The 13,559-nt window shown below is 38.3% G+C and overlaps 1 protein-coding gene and 1 long non-coding RNA gene across 4 annotated transcripts in view; one reads left to right on the top strand and one right to left on the bottom strand.

The window, feature by feature from the left end:
- Positions 1 to 13,559, top strand: part of AKAP6 (A-kinase anchoring protein 6) — a 661,506-nt gene that overhangs the window by 101,997 nt on the left and 545,950 nt on the right. The window lies entirely within an intron of this gene.
- Positions 236 to 4,630, bottom strand: LOC143654837 (uncharacterized). Of its 2 annotated transcripts, XR_013161989.1 has the most exons (5): positions 4,447 to 4,630; positions 3,785 to 4,069; positions 3,445 to 3,531; positions 3,146 to 3,320; positions 236 to 783 (listed from the first exon to the last, which is right to left on the bottom strand). It is a non-coding gene; the product is annotated as an uncharacterized LOC143654837 (long non-coding RNA). The 2 variants fall into 2 exon arrangements; XR_013161990.1 differs by lacking the exons at positions 3,785 to 4,069; positions 4,447 to 4,630 and adding an exon at positions 4,241 to 4,432.

The following is a 13,559-nucleotide window of genomic DNA, read 5'->3' as shown; positions in this document are numbered from 1 at the left end:
GTTCCCTTTCTTGGTTTTGAGTATCAGTGATACTGACAGGGTGGGGACAGAAAGAGAGACAGCTGAAATCTTTTAGTTGATAAATAACTCTGGGATTTCCCCAGTTATCTTATATTGGACATTTTGACATCTAGCCATAGGAAACAGATATAGGGATGGCAGTTAGTAAGTTGGAGCCCTCCATCATAGGGCACAGGGAGCTCTCCCCAGGACATTCACTGCTGGTAGTAGGACTTTGGAGACCTGCCAGAGAAATCCCAGCAGCCCTCACTGAGAGGCTTAAGGTGGGGAGACACTGCTTTTCCTGTCCCAGCATGCTTCCCCTGGGGAGAGAGCAGATGAGAGCAAACAGTGTGTGTATCCATTAGTATTCTCTAGATTGTAAGTGCTAGAAAACCAAGCCAAAGTGTCTTAAGCAAGATGGGAATTTATTGCTTCTCATAAAAGTCCACAGACAGGCTAAGTCTCCAGTATGGTTTGATCCAGTGCTCAAATACCATCATCTGTTTCTAGGCTTGCTTCATGTTGGTGTCAGTTTACCAGCTTACTTTGTGGTTTTTATCCTCACACAATTCCAGATGAAGAGTGAAAACGTCTCCTTGACCCAGACCGGGTGATGTGCCAGTCTGGAACATTATCACTGTAGCGGAGGGATGGGAAATGCTGTTATTTTAAGCCAATCAGGGACCACTCCTTGTAGCTGTGGTTGGAGTCAATTCCACATAAACCACATGACTGGAGAATGGGAAGAGGGTTTCCTTAAGGAAATTTTGGATCTTGTTACTAGAAGGAGAAGAAAATGGATGTTGGGCAAAAACAACAGGTACTTAGAACATTCCTGACATGGTCCCCCAAACAAATCTTCAGTCTAGTGTTACTGGAATGTCCCTGAGAATACAATAAGGTGTCACTTTTCCTTACCATTATGTCAGTAACTTTATGCTTTTATATGTTGGTTTATAGGACTACAGTCCCCTCAGATTATCTCCAGTTATTTTTGAGATTCCCCTATAGTCTTGTCATTTGTGCCCATCCGTCCAACAAGCAAATACTTGAATGTCTCCTACATGCCAAGGGTAGAGCTTGGCCCGGGGGATGTGGCATTGAATGAGACTGAGAGGCAGTCACTGTCCTCATGGAGCTTCTAGTCTGGCACTTGTTCATCTCGCCCTGTGGATCAGGGATCTCTGTTCTTCCTCAGGTGTGGCTGCTTCCTCCCACCATGCCGACCTTGCCCTCTTCTTTACAAACAAAATTGTACCATAGGGGAGCAGAATCCTCCCGAATTCTGTGCTGCATAACAATATGAGGTGAACTTCTCTTTGGTAGCACTTGTCATAATTGTAATAAATTATGGGTATACTTTGTTAAATATCTACCTTCCCCTCCAAACCCCTCATAAGGGTAGAGACTGTGTCTATCTCATCATTGTTTCTTCTTGCCTAGCACAGCTCCTGTAGCATATTAGACATTCAGATATTTGAAAGATTCTCTAAAGTGTCAGGTTCAACAAGACTTTGCTTGAGCTGAAGGAAAAATAAAAGAGAAATACAATACAAAAAGTAACCTGGAACAGTGAATAAGTTTGACACCCTTCAGAGTACCCAGCGTCCTTCGGGATCTGTCCAGTGGTACCTGGTTTCCTGCCTGCTTCTCTGTGGCAGAGACCAGCTGACCATACCCTGGAGTGCTCTGAGTCTACCTACTTATAAGACTGTAAGCAGAGTTGCCCCAAGACCAGAAAGAGAAAGAAGTTCCTCTCCTTCCAGTCTAAGGTTGGCTTTTTGTTTGTCCTAGTCTCTGTTTCTTCCCAGAACTGGAAATATCCACACCCTTTACAGGAACCTTATCTTCAATTTATACCCCCATCCAAAAAAACCTGACAAAAATGTCTGTAAAGACCACATAAACTCAACTCCAAGTATAAATCTTCTCTACTTAACAGAATGCTTATATTTTCAGTTTGAAATGTCTGCATTCAGATTATTTCAATTCTTATCCCAGAAAAATTGTGAGTATAAGTAAGGATACATATCAATTTTTTTTTCAAAGAGAAAGCTCTTCTGTCTCAAAAGGGAATTTAAATCCCTGTATCTGGACAGATGGAGTTTCTTCCATTATTTAAATGGTAGCCTCACTTCCACTGCTCCCCTCCTCTCAGTTTTTATCCATCAAGGTGTGGGAAATCTTAGGACTGGCCAGCACTCACGCTACCATTTCCATTGCCTGGGTTCAGTACTGAATTATACAGTGTGACATTTTACTCTATTTCTGAACTCCTAATGGCTTCAATAAAGAATAACCCCCCATTCTAAAACTGCCAGAAATATGTTTTCTGTTTATGTAATGGGTAGAAACAAGAGTAATATTTGGACCACATTTTTTCTATGTTCTGAAATCCCTCTAGGTCATATAGTTGTAATCAAAGAATCTACTCCTTGTTGCTTTGAATAGCCTTGAATATTGGTGAAGTCATCCAAATTCAAATCTTCAGATTGGGTAGAGTGTTCTCTTTAGTAATGGAAAATACTGTCTTTTGAAGGGAAAGACTCATCACTAAGAGAGTTTATTTCTGCCATTGCTGTTGATTGATTGGTCTAGGGTTCTGTGGAAAATGTTTGACATGATTAATAAATGCTCCTAAGTTCAGTGGAAGAAACCATTGGGACCATTAACAGCTTAAAAACAAGAAACATGAATAAAGTATAATTTCAAAATTGGTTGAGTCTAGGTATTACATTTTTGGTAATAGTAGTAAAGATAACAAGTAACATTTATATGGTATTTATAAACTGTTTAGTGGGTTATCTCTTGTATCTATTTTAGAAATGAGTACTTTGTTCAAGCCTAAACAAGTAAAGAACTCCAAATCCCATGGTTCAAATAACTATTGGGAAGGATGGGGCATAGTTTTGTCTCTTACCACTCTTGGTGTTGCATCTACTTTTGCCAGATTAGTCCATCCTCTCTGCCCTGCCACTCCCTGTCCCCAACATTTCTAGAGCTTCTGCTACTTCCAGGACCAAAATAGGGATGAGGGTGCCTTTCCCACCAATGAGGAAAGCTGTCTATAAGATAATCATGTTATTAGACTGAAATAAAGCTGTGATCCAGATTCTAAACCTATGTACTCAGTATCACTCACCATCAGCCAGTTAATGACTATTTGCCTGTGCATACTCATTTGATGCCACCAGAATCTGTATTTTTCCATTATGCAGCCAAGGTCCACTGTTGGTGAATACTGAGAAATCTAGCATCAGGCAATCCATTCCTGGGTGGGCCAAGGGAAGTTTCATGATCTCCGAGTCCTGATTGACCTTGTGGAGATGGTGATGGGATAGAGATGACAACTTTTGCTCTGTGAACACTTTCTTCCAGCACCCCTCCCAAGATCTCCACCCTCTCCTCCCCGAGCAGGAGAAAACCTGAGCTTTCTATAACCTTTGTCCTGTATGCCCAGAGAGCTCTGAGCAAAACTGCTCCTTTAGGTTTAGCCAAATGGAAATTTCTTTGTGACTTTCTGATTTCCTGTTGATGAGAAAAGAAGAAGGTGCTGGATTATGTAGAGATCATCAAGCTTGTACAGAAAACAAAGCTTCTGACTTAATTTTCTCCGAGGAGATTGTTGTCCCCGATACAGACGTTTAAAATACATACATACATAAAATACATACATAAAATACATACAAATAAAAACTATCCAGTAGTGGTAAGTGAAAATTATATATATATATTTATATACATATACAATTTCTTAGAATTATTCCATTAAGATGCTTACTTTGCGATTTGTTGTTATTTTAATGTACTATGTTTCTTTGGCTGTGCTGAGTTTGTATACATGCATTTGGGTGGATAATGCTGGTGTCTCCATGTATGCATTTGCTATACCACAGAACGTGGATTTCCCCTTCGGGATTGCCCTGTTGGTGGTTCCTGGTCAAGCTTCGCCCACTTTTGGCTCTTTGAAATTATTTTCTTTTTGAACACATATACATGCATATATTAGTGAATAAAATATAATGGAGGAAATACATTAATTTATAGTTGATTGAAGAGCCCATTTCTAGAAAGCGCAAATGAGAAGGAAATATTTTGAAGGTGGCAGCTCTGTTAAGTGGGCATTTTAATTTTGCCTTTTCCTATTTTTAATTCTTGAATGGCTCCTTACCACCACCCCTCCCCTACCCTGACTGAGCCCTCTTTGAACACATTTGAGATTGTTCCTTCTGCTTACCTGTCCAGCCTCCTCTTACACATGGTGGTGGTTTGAAGCTGTATGTACCCCCCAAAAACTGTTCTTAAAATTAATCCATTCCTCCTTTCCCTTCTCTCACCCCTTTTACTCTTCATTTCTCCCACTTTCTTTCCTTTTTTTCTTCCTCCTGCCTTTCCCTTCCTCTTTTACCCAACCCCACCTTTCCCTCTTCTTAACACACTTACAAACACAGCATTTTATTTCATAAGCTACAGCAGCATGTTAGGTAAGGAGAGCAGTTGCTCCTTGTTTAAAGAGGAGTGAGGTTGAACTGACTTGCCTGATTTCCTGTGGCTAGTTAGTGCTGCGGCTTTAACCTCAGCACCTTCCCACCAGTCTAGCTGTGCCTTTCCCCTGGCACATGCTGCCTTGCAGATATCAACGATTGTGATGCAAGTGGTGACATCTCTCCTTCAAAACACTCATTAGCTTCCAACTGAGTGGCATGAATTCTGAAATAGCTTAGGTAATGCGAGGGAGATGGTGGGGTAGGAGGGGCATGGGCTCTCCTTAAATCCCACCATCTGAGTGAAGTTACTTATGAGGCTGACTCATGCAGAGAAAGAGGACTCCAAAGCTAATTTCAAAAACCCCAAGTGTATGGGAGCCTTATACAAAATCAGAAGCAGTGCTTCACTAGGGCTCAGAGCAGTCCCTCTTTGGGAGTTTTGGAATTTATCTATTTTAAAACACCACTTGAAATCCCATATGTATAATGATCCTGGCTCATTTTCACATTGTCTTCAGTCAAAGTCCTCTGATCTAGTATAGTATAGTACTGGCATTTTTCAGCATACCACTAGCAAGTCAAATCCCGAACCACACATCATCTTACTGATGCACTGCAGTGGGTACTCTCTACTTCTGCCACACTTGTTGGGTGGTTTAAGGCATTAAGCCAGGGGCCAGCATGCCAATTAAAACAGGCCTTGAGTGTTTTAATCTTCTATTAGTTAGGAAAAAGGTTCATCTTGTTGTCCAAATGCCATAGAAGAGCTGGATAAGAACTATAAACATAGAGCTAGATAAAGCAACTATTTCATTACTTGATTTTGTGCTTTTTTGATATCTCAAGGTATATATTATGCTTTATGTTCTTGTGTGACATTTATACTTATAAATATATATTTACTTTTACATTTGTGTCTGCACCATCCTTTTCAAAAGCATTCCAGGAAGCCACAATGTTCTGTATTGTGGTGAAATGTTTTATAAGCACATCGATGGAATGTTTTCCCAGATAGTAAATCAGTAAATTTAAAAGTAAAATGATCGTGCTGGCTATAGTAAGGGGGCAAGGAAGGTGTTATGTGTAAAACCTCATTCTCACTTACGCTTTTAAATTTGTAAGTATGTCTGTATTATGTGTACATATATTTGCTTGATTGGTGATTTGGGAGGCTTTGATTGCATGTCTTTAGATGGCCTGGGAATGGAGAATGGGTAGAAGATTAATTCTTTGAGTTTGACAAACTCAGATAAAGAAACATTTACTGGACAATATACTGAACAAATGTCTGTTATATAACCTACTGTACTCTGGAAGACACTGGCCTTGCCCTGAAGATGCTCAAATAAGTTTTCCGTGACAGCATGTACCCTGTTGATGGGATACAAGACAAGTTGATGGGAAGGCTCAGTTAGAGGTAAAATAAAATTGATGCTTGTAGTAGGACATAGGATTTCAGCTCTATTTGTTTCACAGCTGTACCAACCGAAAATACTTCTCTGCCAATGTTGTGTAACCCTGTACTTTATATAGAGCTAATTTTCTAGAGTGCATTTATTCAACCAGATTCTTCACTAAAGCATATGTCTGTACTGTGTAAACAAATGTCTTTTATTAGAGCCACTTGTGACTTTGTTATAGTGCAGTCTTAATGTATTATTTATTAAAGGAGTTTTACCTGTGAAAGTGTGATATAATTAGATTCTTTTCCATAGTAAAAAGAATGACTTCAAATAACCAAACTTATCTTGGGAATCCCCATTTTTCTGGTATGTGTTATGTTTATGCTAGGAGAATATTAATAAATAAGGGTTGGTTATTTTATTAATGGTTTTTCTCAGGTGAGGGGAGGAGTCTAGAGTAAAAGACTGTGAGCTGAAAATGCTGTTTTAAAAAACTCAGTTATAACTTGAAAATGGGGTATCATGACTATTACTCCTGCTATCTGCTGAAAACGTGGATTCTGATGACACATACTAGGTATTTGCTTGCTGATTTATTTGTCATTTTGGGTTAGATCTTTTTAGCAACATTAATTCTTGGTATTTTAAACAGCAAAGGAAGGGATAAAGATTTACACATATAATAAGTCTTAGTAAAATCTTACGTTAAGTTCAAATATTTTCTCTGGAGTGATAAGGAGAAAGCTGCTAGGAAATTTGTCTTTGCCTGGAATGGAAATAAGGAATATAATATTACCTGTGTTTCTTTTCTTTCTTTTTTTGCAATTAAGAGGGACTTATCGAGGAATTACTTATGCCTAGAAGTATGCTAAACATTATGGAGAAATCAAAAGTAGCATAGTAGTATTCTAAAAGAGCTGCCTATTTGAGTAGACAAGATTAAGACCTATGTAAAAAAATTAAATGCTGGAACAGGAAAGTCCTGGCAATACCAATGTAGAGTTTAAACCACTCTTATTCCCTGCTTCTTATGTTAGTCTCAAACATTTTCTTTCCCATATACTCCTGTGCTTGACCACCATACTAAAGCTACTTACATTTACTATAGTAAGTATTTGTGTTTGGGGTTAAATCTAAGTGAAGCAGCAAAAAAATATTGGCCCTGTAAAGTCAAGCAAGAGAAAATATTAATTCAGAAGGGTGGCCAGGAAATCTCTGAATTAGTTGGGGCAAGTTTCTGTGGGCATATTACCCCAAGGTCTGCTTCATGCTCTAAATTTAAGTGTTCGTTTGGGATCTGATCCACCCACCCTGATTTTGTTGAGGCTTTTCAGTCTACACTAATGAGAAATTTCCTGGAAGGACAGAGGAATGGAGTGCAGGCTGATTGTGGTGTCAGGTCATTGTCTTATAAATCCGGGATCTGTTCAGGAGAAAAGACAGATAACACCTTGCATTTTCCTCATGAGGAGGTCTTGCCAATTCTGGCCCTGAATCTAGCCATTTCTGACAGTCCTATCTATAAGGCAAAGGAACCAGCTTTCTTTTCCTTTCCAAGGAAACTGCAGGCTAATAGTCCCTACTCATAAATTTCACAGCTTCTCAGTTGGTTTTGTGTAATGACTCTCTTTAGTGCAACCAGAAGCCCAAACCGTGCTGGCTTAAGCAGACAAAACTGGAATAAGGCTCATTTGTCACTCAAGTAGTACCATCAGAACTTAATTTTTTTTTTCTCTTAACTCAGCCCTACTCTCCTTCTTGCTTTATTCATAGACAAGTTCTTCACTTAGACATATCCTTTCACATTCAAAACCAGAAGCCAACAGTGATTTCCAAGAAAATATCTCATTATACCTCATACACTTTGATGGAGTCCCATGTCTAATTCTGAACTCATTGGTGTCAAAGGAATGCAACAAGATGATGGGAGTCATTATGTTGCATTCTTTTGGTTGTATTCACATCCACAGAATATAAGTTAGAACATAGAAGGGGCAGTGTCTGAGAGGAAATAATAAACCCAAACATCAGCTAATAATAATAGCTGAGTTTATATAACCCTTTTTTTTTTTTAAGGAACTGTGGTCATTAGATTCAGGTGTCAACTTGGCTAAGTGAAGGTGCTTAGTTCTATTGCTGTGGACATGAGCCAATGGTATGTGAACCTCATCTGTTGCTGATTGCATCTGCAGTGGGCTAGGAGGCGTGCCTACTGCAATGAATGATGTTTGATTTAATTGGCTGGTGCTTAAATGAGAGACTCAACATAGCACAGCCCAAGCAGCTCAGCATACCTTATCTCAGCACTCACAGCTCAGCCTAGGCCTTTGGAGATGCAGAAAGAAATCACCCCGGGGAAAGTTGTTGGGACCCAGAGGCCGGGAGAGAAGGCCAGCAGAGATTACCCTGAGCCTTCAGACGTAAGAAGGAACCTCAGTTGAAAGTTAGCTGCCTTTCCTCTGTAGAACTAATGAAATAAATCCCATTTTATTAAAAGCCAATCCATCTCTGATGTGTTGCATTCTGGCAGCTAGCAAACTAGAACAGCAACTTAACATTTCTTTATTTTTCTGTCCTTAGGAAATTTTACACTAGGGATGAATGGGACAAACACTGTGTTTTAAAATCACTTAAAATAATTCTTCTATGATTGTGTCCCCAACTTGATGTAAACTTAAGATCATTCAAAATTTTGTGTTCTATGTTTGTGTTTTTTTTAAAAAACTTTTTTTAATTGTATAGTATAACATATACACAAAGCAAAGAAATAAAAAAGCAATAGTTTTCAAAGCACTCTTTAAAAGGTGGTTGCAGGATGGATCCCAGAGTTTGTCATGGACTACCATATGATTCTCTCATGTTTTTCCTTCTAGCTACTCCAGAATATAGGAGGCTAGAGGGCTTAAATAGTTTATCATCACAATTGACTTTTTTTCCTTCTTTTTTTGTGAGCAATAACATATATACAAGAAAGCTATAAATTTCCAAGCGCAGCACCACAATTAGGTGTAGAACATATTTCAGACTTTGACATGGGTTGCAATTTCACAATTTTAGGTTTTTACTTCTAGCTACTCTAAAATACTGGAGACTATATACCCTTTTTATGGCTGCAAGTTCTATTCTGAGCTCCAATGATTAATAATCTTTAGGCAACAATTTCTGCTTTGCATGGTTACCTAAAGAAAGCAGAAGGGATGCTGGGCATCCAACAATAATAACAGCCACAAAAGCCCACTGTAGTTTAGTGTCCGAATATTTTGGCCTCCAAATTTCTTATCAAGTATATAAAGTGTACTGATTGAAGCAGATATCACAGCCAGTCTGGGCATATGGCCATATAAGTATGTTGCTGGAGTGTTTGAATACTTGGTTTTTGGGTGAATTTTTCAAGATTAATTTTTAGTCAAAATTGGGCACTATGGGTACAGGATTAAACTCTTTTTTCTTCTGCATGAGAATTTGACCTTTGGTTAACTCTAGTTCTGTTCCCCTGGAAATGTGAAAATGGTAAAATGTGAACTCTGTTGCTAAGTACTATTGCTTTTATGGTAAAAATGACACTTGTTTAGGAAAATGATTACCTGTTCATACCTAGTCTAGCTCTGACTCTGCTTTCTAGGAAGAGTTGTTTGTCCATTCTGTTCTAAGGCATTGGTTCTGGTGGTGGTGGGGGGGTGTCTTTGGGAGGACTTTCCTTGCCACATCTTAAGTGGATGGCAAGGTGTAAGCCATGCTTGGTAGCTAGATTGAGATAACTATAAATCCTAAGAGGAAGCCATCGTTTTGGGCTTACCTGGGTGCAATGACTCCTGTAACTAGACATATCTTTTATGGAGACCTTAGAAGCTATGTCTATGAAGTTGTTACAAAGATATTGGCTCATGTGAGGAATGAGACTTTTTTTAAATTTTTTAAAATTTATTTATTAATTAAAAATAAAGAAACAAAATAAAACAACATACATAATCAGTAATTCGCAATATCATCACTTAGTTTCATATTCATCATTTCTTAGAAAGTTTGCATCGATTTAGAAAAAGAAATAAAAAGATTAAGAAAAAGTAATAAAATGATAACACAGAAAAAAAGTTATACATACCATACCCCTTACCCCTTGCTGTCATTGATCACTAGCATTTAAACTAAATTTATTTTACCATTTGTTCCCCGTATTATTTATTTTTATTCCATATGTTCCACTCCTTTGATGACAAGGTAGATAAAAGGAGCATCAGACGCAAGGTTTTCACAATCACACAGTCACACTGTGAAAGCTGTATCATTATTCAATCATCCTCAAGAAACATGGCTACTGGAACACAGCTCTACATTTTCAGGCATTTCCCTCCAGCCTCTCCATTACATCTTGAATAACAAGATGATATCTACTTGGTGCATAAGAGTAAACTCCAGGATAACCTCTCGACTCTGTTTGGAATCTCTCAGCCATTGACACTTTGTCTGATTTCCCTCTTCCCCCTTTTGGTCGAGAAGGTTTTCTCAATCCCTTGATGCTAAGTCTCAGCTCATTCTAGGGTTTTTCTCAATCCCTTGCTGCTGAGTCTCCGTTCATTCCAAGATCTCTGCCCCACATTGCCAGGAAGGTCCACACCCCTGGGAATCATGTCCCACGTAGAGAGGGGTAGAGTGATGAGACTGCTCATTGTGTTGGCTGGAGAGAGGGGCCACATCTGAGCAACAAAAGAGGCTCTCTTGGGGGTGACTCTTAGGCCTAAATTTTATGTAGACTTGACCTATCCTTTGCGGGGTTAAGTTTCATATGAACAAACCTCAAGACTGGGGGGTTCTGCCTATAGCTTTGGTTGTCCACACTGCTTGTGAGAATATCAAGAATTCAACTTGGGAAAGTTGAATTTCTCCCCATTCTCACCCCCCCCCAAAGGGGGCTTTGCAGATACTTTCCACTCATTGATCGAATCACTCTGGGATTCATCGGGGCATCACTCTGGACAAACCAACAAAATCTCATGTCCTACCTGAGATTCCAAGTACTTATGGCGTTCAATCAAACTAAGTTATATTAGGAAATGCACTAGTCAAAATAGAAATTTTGTAACAAATAAACATTTTTTGCTTTAGTCTCACACAAAAGGTGACATTTTAAAATATTAATTACCATCTATTTTCAGTACCCTGCAATAATGACATTCCTTTGTTCTTCCTCATGCAAAAACATTTTTAAAATTGTACTTTGTACATTTCACTATTATTATACACTCTAGGCATTCGTAGATTATATCATCTCAATCTTTAACATCTTTCTTTCTGATTTCATTTATGTCCCCAGCCCTCCTCCCTCTATCATTCTCACATGCAGCTTCATTCAGTGTTTTAACATAGTTATATTACAGTTAGGTAGCATTGTACTGTCCATTCCTGAGTTTTTGTATCCAGTCCTGTTGCACAGTCTGTATCCCTTCAGCTCCAATTACCCAATATCTTACCCTATTTCTATCTCCTGGTGGTATCTGTTATGAACAAAATATTCCAAGTTTATTCACTAATGTCAGTTCATATCAATGAGACCATACAGTATTTGTCCTTTAGTTTTTGGCTAGTCTCACTCAGCATAATGTTCTCAAGGTCCATCCATGTTGTTACATACTTCGTAACTTTATTCTGTCTTAAAGCTGCATAATATTCCATCGTATGTATATACCACAGTTTATTTAGCCACTCCTCTGTTGATGGACATTTTGGCTATTTCCTTCTCCTTGCAATTGTAAATAATGCTGCTATAAACATTGGTGTGCAAATGTCCATTTGTGTCTTTGCCCTTATGTCCTCTGAGTAGATACCTAGCAATGGTATTGCTGGGTCATATGGCAATTCTATATTCAGCTTTTGAGGAACTGCCAAACTGCCTTCCACAGCGGTTGCACCATTTGACATTCCCACCAACAGTGAATAAGTGTGCCTCTTTCTCCACATCCTCTCCAGCACTTGTCATTTTCTGTTTTGTTGATAATGGCCATTCCGGTGGGTGTGAGATGATATCTCATTGTGGTTTTGATTTGCATTTCTCTAATGGCCAGGGATGTTGAACATCTCTTCATGTGCCTTTTGACCATTTGTATTTCCTCTTCTGAGAGTTGTCTGTTCAAGTCTTTTTCCCATTTTGTAATTGGATTGGCTGTCTTTTTGTTGTTGAGTTGAACAATCTCTATAAATTCTGGATACTAGACCTTTATCTGATATATCATTTCCAAATATTGTCTCCTATTGTGTAGGCTGTCTTTTTTTTTTTTTAATTTTTTTATTAATCAAAAAAAAGAAAAGAAATTAACACAACATTTAGAAATCATTCCATTCCTCAAATGCACTCAGTAATTCTTAGTATCATCACATAGATGTATGATCATCATTTCTTAGTACATTTGCATCGATTTAGGAAAAGAACTAGCAAAACAGCAGAAAAAGATATAGAATGTTAATATAGAGAAGAGAATTAAAATAATAATACTAATAATATATGTATATATAAAAAGGAAAAAGAAAAAAAGCAAAAACAAAAGATACAAACACACAAACAAACAAAAAAAAACCATATTTCAGGTGCAGCTTCATTCAGTGTTCCAACCTAGTTACATTACACTTAGGTATTATTGTGCTGTCCATTTTTGAGTTTTTATATCTAGTCCTGTTGCACAGTCTGTATCCCTTCAGCTCCAATTACCCATTATCTTACCCTGTTTCTAACTCCTGCTGGTCTCTGTTACCAATGATATATTCCAAGCTGATTCTCGAATGTCGGTTCACATCAGTGGGACCTTACAGTATTTGTCCTTTAGTTTTGGGCTAGACTCACTCAGCATAATGTTCTCTAGGTCCATCCATGTTATTACATGCTTCATAAGTTTAGTCTGTCTTAAAGCTGCATAATATTCCATCGTAGGTATACGCCACAGTTTGTTTAGCCACTCGTCTGTTGATGAACATTTTGGCTGTTTCCATTTCTTTGCAATTGTAGATAATGCTGCTATAAACATTGGTGTGCAAATGTCCGTCTGTGTCTTTGCCCTTAAGTCCCTTGAGTAGATACCTAGCAGTGGTATTGCTGGGTCATAATCCATTCTGCCATTCTATGTCTTTTGATTGGGAAATTCAGTCCATTAACTTTTAGTATTATTACTGTTTGGATAATATTTTCCTCTTCCATTTTGGCTTTTGTATTATATATATCATATCTGATTTTCCTTCTTTCTACACTTTACTCCATACCTCTCTTTTCTGTCTTTTCGTATCTGACTCTAGTGCTCCCTTTAGTATTTCTTGCAGAGCTGGTCTCTTGGTCACAAATTCTCTCAGTGACTTTTTGTCTATAAATGTTTTAATTTCTCCTTCATTTTTGAAGGACAATTTTGCTGGATATAGGAGTCTTGGTTGGCAGTTTTTCTCTTTTAGTAATTTAAATATATCATCCCACTGTCTTCTAGCTTCCATGGTTTCTGCTGAGAAATCTACACATAGTCTTATTGGGTTTCCCTTGTATGTGACAGATTGTTTTTCTCTTGCTGCTTTCAAGATCCTCTCTTTCTCTTTGACCTCTGACATTCTAACTAGTAAGTGTCTTGGAGAACGCCTATTTGGGTCTATTCTCTTTGGGGTGTGCTGAACTTCTTGGATTTGCAAATTTAGGTCT

Source organism: Tamandua tetradactyla, chromosome 14 (genome assembly GCF_023851605.1).
Source record: "Tamandua tetradactyla isolate mTamTet1 chromosome 14, mTamTet1.pri, whole genome shotgun sequence".
In the NCBI taxonomy this organism is placed as follows: Eukaryota; Metazoa; Chordata; class Mammalia; order Pilosa; family Myrmecophagidae; genus Tamandua; species Tamandua tetradactyla.
The sequence above is the reverse complement of the archived record's forward strand: the minus strand, read 5'-3'. Positions and strand labels throughout refer to the sequence as shown.